Source organism: Lathyrus oleraceus, chromosome 1, assembly GCF_024323335.1.
Source record: "Lathyrus oleraceus cultivar Zhongwan6 chromosome 1, CAAS_Psat_ZW6_1.0, whole genome shotgun sequence".
NCBI lineage: Eukaryota > Viridiplantae > Streptophyta > Magnoliopsida > Fabales > Fabaceae > Lathyrus > Lathyrus oleraceus.
Genome location: NC_066579.1, coordinates 52,721,617 through 52,734,725, shown reverse-complemented (window position 1 = coordinate 52,734,725; position 13,109 = coordinate 52,721,617).

Genomic DNA, 13,109 nt, shown 5'->3' with positions numbered 1-13,109 from the left:
ACTCTGCTGGGGACCCTTCTCCAAGCAAGAGAGAGTCTAGCCTAACTTAGTATGATTTTGCTATGACTGTTGGAAGATATTCTTTCTTTCCATCTTTATTTCTCTATATTTTATTCGGATTGCTTGTTGCTTGTATGTAATGTGTTTTAATACTTTGATATGGGACTTGGTGTATGTTGTGAGATAAGCTCCATACCCGAGCTTCGAGAAGAACTTAGAACTCGGAGTTATGTAGTACTGAACCGAGGAGTGTACACCTCATTGGGACAATACGAAGACTCCACCTAGAGTAGATCTGTTTGGAGTTTCCATCACAATATGGCTAGCCCATTATTGTGGGGAGGTTCTAGATACGATCCGTGACTCTAGGGACCTCGCCTTAAACCCAGGTTTTGTTTTCATGATTGGCGATTATGTAGTATTGAACCGAAGGGTCTACACCCTGTTCGAACAATACGAGAATCCCACTTAGATTAGATCATTTCAGAACTCCCATCACGATGTGGCTAGCCCACCATTGCGAGGAACTTTTTGAACTTGATTTGTGAGTCTAAGTTCCTTCCTTGAAAACATAACTTTAGAACCTACCTTTGGGAATTTCTTGTGATCAGAGAAACGTTTGCTTCTTCCAGTTATACTGATGTACCCGAAGTGTGGATAATCTCGAGTATTTGTATTCCTTTGCAAAAATGGAGAAATTTCATGCATTTGCATATCATCAACATGCATCGCATATCATTGTCCAGAAACAAAAACTTACACCATATTCTACCCTGTGTCCAGTAACGCTGACTACTCGACACCGGTACGAGACATGTCGCAACTACAAGATGACACTCGAACAACTTGAAGCAAATCAAGTTTCGATGGGGACCGATATTAACTCCATGCAGGAAAAGATGGATCGTTTGCTCGAGACCATGTTACTCTTGGCCCAGAAGGAAAAAGATGCTGAGACTAACGCCGAAGCCAGGAAAGTTGTTGCTCAGTTTGGATCGCCATCACTTAGCATCCCTGGAGTAACTAACCTTGATGGTAATCCTGCCCATCCTGGAGGAGGACCCATCCCTATTCCTGTTCCCATGGTCAACATGAACCCCCATGAGCATTCTGCTACATCTGCTCGACATGGATCAATGATGGGTGATGAAGATCCGTATGACGCTTTCTTCACCAGCCTGAGCAAGCAGAACAAATCCCAACGAAGAATCAAGAGATGAAGTCCTTTCGCTTCGAATGAAGGCGATCATTATGCCATTTTCACCATTTCTCATTCTTGTAATTCATTCTTGTTTGCCTAAGTACAGTATTGCTTTAAACATTGTTATTTGTATTTGGTCTTATTAATGGGAAGATTATGCATGCTTTGAATCAATCTTTCATATTCAACCATCTATCACATTTGCAAATCACAAACACATACTTTTCCGCTTCACCTCTTTTAACACACTATTGTTAGTAAATGTTGGAAGGAGGATGACGAAAACGAAATACTCATAATTGTTGATCGTATGCTTTCGGATAAAACCTTGCTAATGATGTACATGCATTGTTTCAAATCCCCAAACACTGGAGAGATAAGGAGTTAATCCCTAGTCAACCACTTTGAGCCTAGAAGTAGGAGTTTCTTTCGGATCTACAGACCCTTACGCTTAACCTGGGGCAGGGTAGTGTTCAGTTAATCTGACTACGCATTCAAATTACAAGATGAGATATCCCATACGTGGATCAACTACATACCAGTCTTCGCACACATCCTGAAGTGTCGAAGGAACTATATAAATCCAAATTTTATGTCGGTTGTTTTTCAATGACCAATGACTTGGCAGTCACAATTTTCAAAAAAAAAAGTCAAAGAAACAGCCCGCTAAGTCCAACACCCTAAAAGGAGACTTAGGCAAAAAAACAGGGGCAATCCCGATGGATTAAAGCTTCAAACAAAGCGGTCCATGCAAAAGTTAGGGATCAAAACAAAAATCGAAAGAGACAATGAAAGTCTCCAACAAAACAAAACAAGATTCAATGACCACCATACCAAAATCAAAGGGTCACCGACACCCAAAAAAAACGAAATAAGGTGGCTGCCATTCCAAGAGACCTTGAATCACCATCTTTATCCTTACACCTGCAAAAGACGAATGTGTGTGAATTAACTGAACGTAGGATTGGAGATCATCATGAAGAAGGGGTGGGTTAAAATGAAATTTGAGCCTTATATCCTTTTGTTTCAATAACCATGAACCAAGCCACGTTACAACCTTCAAAAGACCTAATTGAAGTAGGGTTTATTCTGAAAGCATACTATAACAAGGTTGAGTAAATTGACTCCTAGAGATTTGCTAATATTCTATTCCCACTACATCATTCACACGCTAGCTGAATCAAGCACCGCGATTGGACTCATGGTCCACTCGTCATACACTACCACGACACTTATGAATGATTGTTTTTCAAAACTTGCATAACTATTGCATTAACATCACCATTTCTTGGATAACAATTCTTAATTGTCAGTCAGTACTTGACATCGAGAAAATTCCAACAAGGGGCAATTCAAGGGGCACTTGATCATTGGTGCTGACACGAATCAAGACCATCCTGTGAATCAGGGGCATGGCATCTTTTGATTATGTTGACCTAAGAAGCAGTTAGTATAGGACAAATCTCCAGGCATCGGTTGATCAAGGAGGAAAGACACTTTAACACTTGGCCCGTCTGGGGCAGGTCCCCCAAAGGCTAATCAGGGGCAGACCATTGCAAGATTCAGGAGCTGGGAAAAACAGACTCAGACCACGTCATCGGATAACCACTCCCAAGGTTTCCTTTCAAGGAGAATGCCATTTGATACCCTACAGTCTGGGGCAAGACAAGTTGCAAGGGGAAAATTCCCTTCATATCTTCAAGTCAGTCAAGCAAATTGCATCAGACACTAGTGACTGCTTGAATTCATAACAAAAACATTGAAAGTTCATACCTTGACAAGAATCCTTAGGGCACGTCAAAGGCACAATCATCATGCGTTAATCACGTCGCTATGCTCAGTCACAGGCTGGCCAAGCATCAGAAGAAGAAATCAAGATCTTCTCAAGGACGAATACACAATATATCAGCAGGAAATCAAGCTTGGGGCACCAAGAGTATCCGCATCTATTGTGTGTTCATCACGTCATCAACTACCGGGTGTCGGGAAGTCAGATCTGTTCACCAATCGATAGCTCAATCCACATTGACAATTACCAAAAAAGCCAAAGCCCACCTTGGTGGCATCTTCATAAAAACAGATACAACCAACATTGGTTTCCAAAAATACATCGCCTTTGAAAGGGGGGCCAATCCCAAACAAGCCAATCATTCTTTGCATTCAAATATGCATCTCATACATTACTTACATCATCCCATACATCTTTGCATGCATATCATTTACGCATATAGCACAAATCAAAATCCAAGGTTTAGTCGTAGGCATCCAGGGCAACCCTCAGTTGAGTCATTGTCGCTTTCTCTGAGCGAGTTCCTACCCTACCATAGGGTGTTCCCCATCGAGTTACCTCCTTCAACCTTTTGTTGCAAAGACATATCCTCAGCTAAGCCAAACATTGTTTCTTTAAACACTTACCTTGTTTCACGTTGAGCGTCCCTCAACAAGTCGTTTCCTGTAACCTTTTGTTGACAGAAACTACATCTCCCCAGAGAATATTGGTTCTGCAACCTTTTGTTGTTGGTACCCCAAGCAGTCCTACCCAACAATGTTCCAATACTACTCAACAAATCAGGTTTACTGAACATTGACAGTAGCCTTATTTTTCCAATATTTTTCTCACTATCATCCTTTTGGTGAAAGTCCATTGAGGAATAATATTGATCATTGTCCTGTTTACGGTAACCGTTATCCTTTTGGTAATGGTAAATCCTTGACATTTGTGATCTTACCGTCATCCTTTTAATGTCGAAGATCCTTGAAGTTATTGGTTCAACCTTCATCCTTTTAGTGAATGGCGACCTCTGCAATTATTACAGCTTACCGTCATCCTTTTGGTGTCGCCGATCCTTGTGGTGATAAGGATCCTTGTCATTTTGGTTCAATCATCATCCTTTTGGTGATGATGTCCAGTTCAATCTAAATGTCATCCTTTTGGTGATAGAGACTACGGAGTTTGGTTTAAGCTATCATCCTTTTGGTGATGTTGACATTTGAAAAGTCCAACCCCACTGTCATCCTTTTGGTGTCAGCAATATTTGAAGTTATTATAACTTATTATCATCCTTTTGGTGGTAACAAGTTTCGAAGTTATGATCTCACCTTCATCCTTTTGGTGATGGTGATTGTTGATTCATTATCATCCTTTTGGTGATAACGAGTCTTGTTGTTTGTAGTACCTTCATCCTTTTGGTGATGGTGATTGTTGACTTATTATCATCCTTTTGGTGATAAGAAGTTTTTGTCTTGATCTTACCTTCATCCTTTTGGTGATGGTGATCAATTGCGTTGTGTGCTTATTATCATCCTTTTGGTGGTAAAAAGTTTTGTCGTTTGACAATACCTTCATCCTTTTGGTGATGGTGATTGTTGACTTATTATCATCCTTTTGGTGATAACAAGTTTCGTTGTTCGATCTTACCTTCATCCTTTTGGTGAAGGTGATCGTTTGCGTTGTGTGCTTATTATCATTCTTTTGGTGGTAACAAGTTTTATCGTTTGACATTACCTTCATCCTTTTGGTGATGGCGATTGTTGACTTATTGTCATCCTTTTAGTGATAACAAGTTTTGTCTTGGTCATACCTTCATCCTTTTGGTGATGGTGATTGTTAACTTATTGTCATCCTTTTGGTGATAACAAGTTTTTGTCCTGATCTTACCTTCATCCTTTTGGTGATGGTGATTGTTTTAACTTATTATCATCCTTTTGGTGGTAACAAGTTTTATCTTGTATCTTACCTTCATCCTTTTGGTGATGGTGATCATTGGGTTTCGACTTATTATCATCCTTTTGGTGATAACAAGTTTGTTGTGTGACTATACCTTCATCCTTTTGGTGATGGTAATCATTGAAGTTATTTGACTTATTATCATCCTTTTGGTGATAACAAGTCTTGTTGTTGGATCTTACCTTCATCCTTTTGGTGACGGTGATCTTTGAAGTTGATGTGTTAACTATCATCCTTTTGGTGGTAGCCTTGATACTATACTCTCGGTAATGGGAAACTTTATCAGAATAACCATCATCCTTTTGGGGTGACGTACATCATCCTGTTGGTGATGGAGATCTTTGGATCGTGTCTAACTATCATCCTTTTGGTGATAGCGAGATTTGTTGTTGACCTTACCATCATCCTTTTGGTGATGGCGATCTTTGTGGTAGCCACTGTAACCATCATCCTTTTGGTAATAATTACTGTTGAAGCTCGGATCTTTCCATCATCCTTTTGGTGATGACAATCCTGAAAATCATAGGGAATTCCTATCATCCTTTTGGTGATGGAAATTAATTTTACTGTCATCCTTTTGGTGCCAGAGAACCCGTTCGGTTTTCGCTCTCACATCAGAAACAACATGTGCAAGATTTGAATGTTGACTCTAGGGTTGGCATTGGTTTGGCATTCTACCCCTAATACCTTGGTGCTGTTAGAATCCATTGCATTTTCTTTCTGCATCCATTCCATTGCATTTCAAAGGACAAAATTTGGATCTTTTTGTATTTAATTACCTTCTACCACGAATGTATGAAGACTGTTGTCATTCTTACCTTCTAGTTCAAGTTAATTAAATAGGGGCAACTGTCATACCCCAATTTTGTCCGGGCATATTTAAATTTTCATAGATTTGGTTTCATTTTTATTTTGCATCATATGCATAACATGACATACATTCCATCATGAATAATACCTAAAATGTCAGTCAAGATAAATTTATTGAGAATACAGACAAATCAGTTGAATCATTTCTCAAGAACAGGCAAAATCAGCAGTGACTGTTTCGGTTATATCTTGACCTGCCTGAGCCTTTTAATCGGTGCAAATTTATTTCAGAATTCAAAGAAACACTGTATTTTTTCAATAAGTATATTTTGTACTGATCATTTTAGTGTGTTCAAATTAATTTTTCGAACAAATTTACACCCGACTGGTAACTATAATCAAATCTTTTATTTCTTTATTCTAATGTACATATTAGAGTTTTTTTATCATTACTATCTAAATTAAATTAAAGTTTAAGAAGTTTTAATGAATATATTTAAAAATAAATAAATAATAGGATTTATTAATAAAAAAGGAAAAAATAAAAACTAAATGGGAATTGTGTCCCTTTCCGCGTGGCTCACATAACAAACTCACACTCATAATCCTCACAAAATCTTTCAGAATCCACTCACACTCAGAGATTCCCCACTACCCTCTCTCTCACGTTTCTCCCTCATCACTCACCTCACATTAATACCCTCTCTCTCACGTTTCTCCCTCACTTCTCTTCACACCACATCCTCACCTTCATTCACTCACAGAATACGACCTCACCTTTCATTCACTCTTCCACTGTCTCCACCTACCTCACTCATCAACTTCCCACCAACCACTCTCAAAAAATCTATTCCTTTACGCCTCACAAACTCACCACCGTCACTCACCCTCTAGATTTCAACCGCCAGCTACCTCCTCCTTCATAACCTTCGCCTCTCTCCATCCCGTCTCCCACTCACCGCTAAACAATCAAAAACCTCCGTCTCCACCGCCCTCAATCCACCGCCCTTCCATCATCGCCTTTCACCATAACCCTCGCCGTTAACCCACACAGCCTTTCCACCGTCGTCTCAACACACCATCCACCGTTTTCTTCAACTTCCACCACTCAAACCCATCTCTTTCACATCGTTACAGCCAAAACAAACCGTTCATCACCACCAAATCAACGACAAACAACCCTAAACCACCGAATAAACCAGATCCACCGACCCCCTTTCACGATCTATCACCTTCAACCTTCATCAGCATCTCCAAATACGGCTTACACGTTAATAAAACGTGAATTCGAAAGCACTATGCCGTAGCGGCTCGTCTTTGCTTCCAACAAGCTCGTCGATGTTAGCCGCCACAACCGACCGTGAAGTCGTGCACCACGCCCTCTCTCCCGGCAGCAACAAACAACAACAAACTCAGGAGAGCAGTAACGCTTGGTTGGTTTTGTTGACTAGAGGTTTGTAGGCACGGTTGTATGATTGATTCAAAATCGAAGTCGAATTCGGGTCCGGTTGTGATATCGATGGTTTCCATTTCGTTCTGTTATTAAACACCAAAATACAAGATGCAATACCATGGTACAACAGCGGCTTCGATGGTAATATTTTTGGTTTTGCGTCTTTTATTATTATAGATCGCGTCCCAATTTCGATTCGGTTATGATTATGGATTTATGCTGTTAGATTTAATATAGTGTTGGTCTTGAGCATGTCCGGCAATTCGTGTGTTTTACTGCATTGTCAGTTTTTCTTAATGTTGCCTGGTGCTGTAGATTTTGAGGGGTGAATTTCGGTGTTTATTTCGATTCATCTTGTGCTGTAGCATTCTTCTTGGGTGTAAATACTGTAAATAATTTTAACAGATTGTCACGCTATGCCTTTGCGTTTCGGTTTTGTGTCAATCCCGTAATCTCATTAACATTTTGGTTTAAGTTTGTGTAAATATTGTACTGTCCATCCTCTCAATTGCGTCTTCAATTTTCAATGTTGCTTGGTAATTGAGATTGATAACACTGGAAATATTATGGTAATTACTAGGTATTCATTTCGGTTATCCGGCGTGCGTGTTGAATTAGTTTAAACCCAAATATCAGGATTCAAATGCAGTTATGTTCTGGTTTGGTTTGTTTTGTTCAGCTTGCAATATGATGAGCTGTTGGGGTTTGCAACATTCAAGTTTTTTTAAGGCTGTAAATATGTTTCAGTATTATGCGTTGATTCTTTATGGCTACGCCTCACCCTTTCCGTTTCAATATTAATTCATGATTGATACTTATGCTTGAATGCTATAAAGACAAGTTTTAATATTGGTTTTTTTTATGTGTCAAAGCAATTCATATGTTGTTGGAAAGTATAGATAAAAAGGAATTTTATGTGAGCTGAAGTGTGAGCTTGAATTTCCTTTGCAGTAGTTTGAATTCTATTTAAATGAAAGGTAGTTATAATATGGAATAATGCCAGCCCATTTTTTAAAGAGTGAATAGAAACAATATAGCTTGTCTGATTTTTTTTTCTATGAGCTTCATGAGCATGAATCACTTTGAAAAGCCAAGATTTTTGGAAAGCCATTGTAAATGACCTAAGGTTGAATTGTTGTTTAAATTCCATTACATTTAAATTGGATTTTTATGTGGATTCGAAAAATTCATGTCGCTATACCAACAAAGCTTCAATAAATTAATTGTATATTTTCACCGCGTTTCGATCTCACATACGACATTCCAATTTCATTGTCGCTATGTACAAACCGGTTTTGGAGCACATTGTGACCAATTCAATTTCATTATCCGTCCAAACCAATTTTAAAAGCACAAATCATACAATTCTTGATTTAATATCGAGCCCACTTTCAAATACCCTTGTAAGTCGATTGCTCTTAGCATCGCCATCAACCTCACATAGCTTACTCTTGGGCTTTCTTACAATGAGACCTATTCGGTTATTGATTAATCGAGTAGATGAACAATACACTAAATAAAATTTATTTCATTCATCAACATGTATTCAAACCTTTTTCCAAACCATTTAAACTTCAAAAGAATTTTCTCTCTTAACACAAATTTTGGGATGAAAAGGAGATAGGAAGCGTTCACTTCACTATTTCTCAAGCACTCGAATAATTGGCGTACGCCATATTGCACGAGTTCTTGTCACCCGATTAAATCTTAAATCACATAATTTCAAATCACTTTTTAAAATTAAATATAATTTCCAAATTCAAATTATTCAAACCATGACACTTCAAATCATAATATTTCAAATCATTTCTACAAATTCCAAATCCTTTTTATTCCATATTTCAGATGAAAAGAGGATGGGAGGCGTTCGCCTCACTATCTTTCGATTATTCAAATAATTGGCGTACACCACATTGCTCGAATTCTCGTCATCAAATTAAAAACACAATCGAATAAATTCAAATCAACTCTTAGATCAAATCCAATTTCAAAATAAACTTTAACTTAAACTTCAATAGAGAATGGGAGGCGTACGCCTCACCATTCCTTGATTATTTGAATAATTGGCGTACGCCACATTGCTCAAATTATCGATCCAAACCTACCAAAATTCAAACTATCTTCGCAAATCAAATGCAACACCCAGACATATCTTTTACAATTTAAACCTCGAATGATAAAAGATGGGAGGCGTTCGCCTCGCCATCTCTCGATTATTTGAATAATTGGCGTATGCCATATTGCACAAATTATCGACTTCCGACTAAAACACGCTAAATAAACTTGGATAAGGGAATAGGTGGCGCACGCCTCATTATTCTTTGAATAAGCAAGTAGGAGGCGTACGCCTCACTACCGTGTATATTCAACGTCCCCAAACAAACTTTCGATAAAAATTCGAACGAAAAAGGAGTAGAAGGCGGTCGCCTTATTATTCCTCGAAAGAATTGGATGATTGGTGTACACCATATTGTTCAATCTTTCGTCGTTCTTCAAAAACATCTCCAACATTAAACCTAACTTCTCGCCCCTGAGCAATCGAAACCAAAACACCCAAACACATCAAATCAACTTGTCACCCCCGCGTGACCAAAACCTCTTCAAAAGAACACTGTCAATCCTTTCTAATGCGCCCAACAAACTAGTGCTAGAGCCTCCACCGAGAGTAGACAAGCCAGCGTTTAGCCGTTAGAACGCCGACCTACACAGTCGTTCATCAAAATAAAACACACCAAATATTCGTAGTAGCCCAAACTACGAATGCTCTGATTTCCTTATTGCACCATAAGGATACGTAGGCAGGAGATTGCTGTATCTTCGCGAGCACACTAATAAAAAAAACCTCCCATTTCCCCCTCCTGAGGTCTTCATCCATATCTATCATCAATTCTAATTACTCGAAGCAAGCGAATAACATTAATTAACAGTCAAATAGCAAAATCAGACTAAAAGGTTCCCGTTGAGTACAACGGACGTAAGGGGTGCTAATACCTTCCCCTTGCGTAATCGACTCCTGAACCCGAATATGGTTGCGATGACCATTGTTCTTATTTCTAAAGGTTTTCTCGATATTTTCCTATTCCTTCATTGGAATAAATAAAGTTCGGTGGCGACTCTGTTCGAACAAACATTTTTCCGCGTTCCATCGCGAGGGATCGCATTATCATTTATGAGGTGCGACACCAGGTATTAGGCAAAAGTAAAGTACTCAAAATTGAGAAGAATATTACTAGTTATTGGGTAATAGACTCCCAACGGACCAAAATATCTATCTAGGTAATATCTAGAAAGAAACGGTCAGACAAAGACTCGACCCAATGAGGCTATATCTCAAGGGGAGTGGTTCCATCCAGATAATTGTATGGGGTGGAAACTGTAATAATAATCATCCACGAGGAAATAACTCAGTGGGGAAATGATAAAGGTTATATTCTTTCTGCTTAAGGGGCTGACACTATACAATTGAAGGAGGACAGACGCACCAAATCAGCATGGAGAAATAATATCATCGAAGCAACAGATCAGAATGAAGGAATCAAATGCAATAAAATGCATAATGAAATATCTGATGATGTGCTTTATGCATGAATATGCATGTATATGATTATGATTATGTTGACAAAACAACATAAAGGATATAAACAAAGAATTGAATCATTGATGTAACACTTGGCTAAACTCAACAGAATGGAAACACCAACTGGAGAAAATGATGGGGATGAAAATAAATCATCTGGATCTGAACAAATCAACCCTGGCTGGGAGAGTCATGGAGAACATGCTTCCGACCAATCATGGCAAACTTCACAGAGAGAAAGAGCACTGCTGGAGGATAAACAAACATGCCGAGAATTAGAGAAAAGATCTGCTGAGGATCCAAATTGTCAACTCCGCGGGGAATTTTAGGTCAACACCATACCAAATGGGAGACAACCTTGCAGGGGATAAAGAAAAATAATGCTCAGAATCCAAAACTGCCGGGAACGAGAGATCTTTAATATCTGAAGATAAACTCCGTTGGAGAATACAAGAGGTAAAACTCTACATGGGGATCTAAGCAAATTGTCGAGGATGCTACAACCAAGATCATCACATTCCTTAATAATAAACAAATTCTTCTTGGAAATTGTGGAATAAACCAATTCCAAGGAAACGATAACCGGATCTAATAAACTTTCAAAGTTAATGCAACACAAATATGTTAATGGAAAACCAAACTGGAGGATATCAACAGGAGTACCATAGTTGGGGAACATGGATTTGCAAAAGGGATCAATCATCAGTTCGACTCCACTGGGGATGTGACCCACCAATTCAGCTGGGGATAACTGATGAACTGTTGGGGAGGAAAATAGTTATTGAACCAAATGCTTGGGGAAAACCAAAAAGGCTTTGCACTACAAGACTTTCTTTCAATCAGATTGCTGTTGATATTCCTTGCTGAAATCGATTATTCTTAAAGTGATTGTTTTTATTATTTTTAAGAAAAAAATAATTTTTATTAATTTATTTAAATATTATCATCATTAAAAATTTAATATTATTTAGACGAAGTAAATAAGAATAGAATCAATTGGATAAAAGCTCAACTTTATTTAATGGAATGGTAGTCCGTAAATGACGAGACTCCATAGATCTTTACAAAGTTTGAAAATTGGTAATTTACATGGAAAAGGGCTATATTGAATACAATGATCACTACTATCCCTACCAACTTCAATATCCATTGTGCTTTTGTCTTCAGTTGAGAATGATGAGACAGACCCAATCGACTTGCTCAAAATTGCTCCCATGATTAGGACCAACCGAATGCAGTTACTTGCCACAATCCCTAATTTTTGCCTAGATTGCCCCAAGGTGGGGTGCTCAATCTACCGGGATAAATTTAGGCTTTATGTCTCTAACTTTTTCCTGGATCGCCCTTTCGGGTTTTCAATCCACGAAGATGCTCATTTTTGCCTAAGCCGCCCTTTTGAGTTTTCAACTTAGCGAGTTGTTCTTTTATTTTTATTTTTAGGCGAAGTATTTCTTGACTGCATCACCATTTACAGGACGAGTGAATTCTTCACCATACATTGTTGTAAGAATCAAAGCACCGCCTGAAAAGGCTCTCTTAACGACATATGGGCCTTCAAAATTAGGAGTCAATTTGCCTCTAGCATCAGGTTTGAAGGATAGGATCTTCTTGAGCACGAGGTCACCTTCTCTAAACACATGAGGCATGACCTTCTTATCAAATGCCTTCTTCATTCTTTGTTGATATAACTGACCATGAAACATGACAGTCAATCTCTTATCTTCAATTAAATTCAGTTGATCATATCTGGTCTAGCACCATTCAGCTTCTGTCAACTTAGCTTCCATTAGCACACATAGTGACGGGATCTCAACCTCTACTGGGAGCACAATTTCCATGCCATAAACAAGTGAGAAAGGGGTTGCCCCTATTGAAGTGTGGATGTATGTACGGTACCCATGCAAAGCAAACGGGAGCATCTCATGCCAATCTTTGTATGTCACAACCATCTTCTGAATGATCTTCTTGATGTTCTTATTCACATCTTCAACATCCCTATTCATCTTAGGTTTATAATGAGAAAAATTATGATGTGCAATCTTGAAGTCTTTGCAAAGAGCTTCCACCATATTATTATTCAAGTTTGATCCATTATCAATAATGATCTTACTTGGCACACCATAACGACATATAATCTGATTCTTGATAAACCTTACAACAACTTGCTTGGTTACATTTGCATACGATGCCGCTTCAACCCACTTTTTGAAGTGATCAATAGCCACTAGAATAAAACGATGTCCATTCAAAGCTCTGGGCTCAATCATACCAATCATGTCAATTCCCCACATGGAGAAGGGCCATGGAGAGGAAATGACATTCAATAGTGTCGGAGGAACAT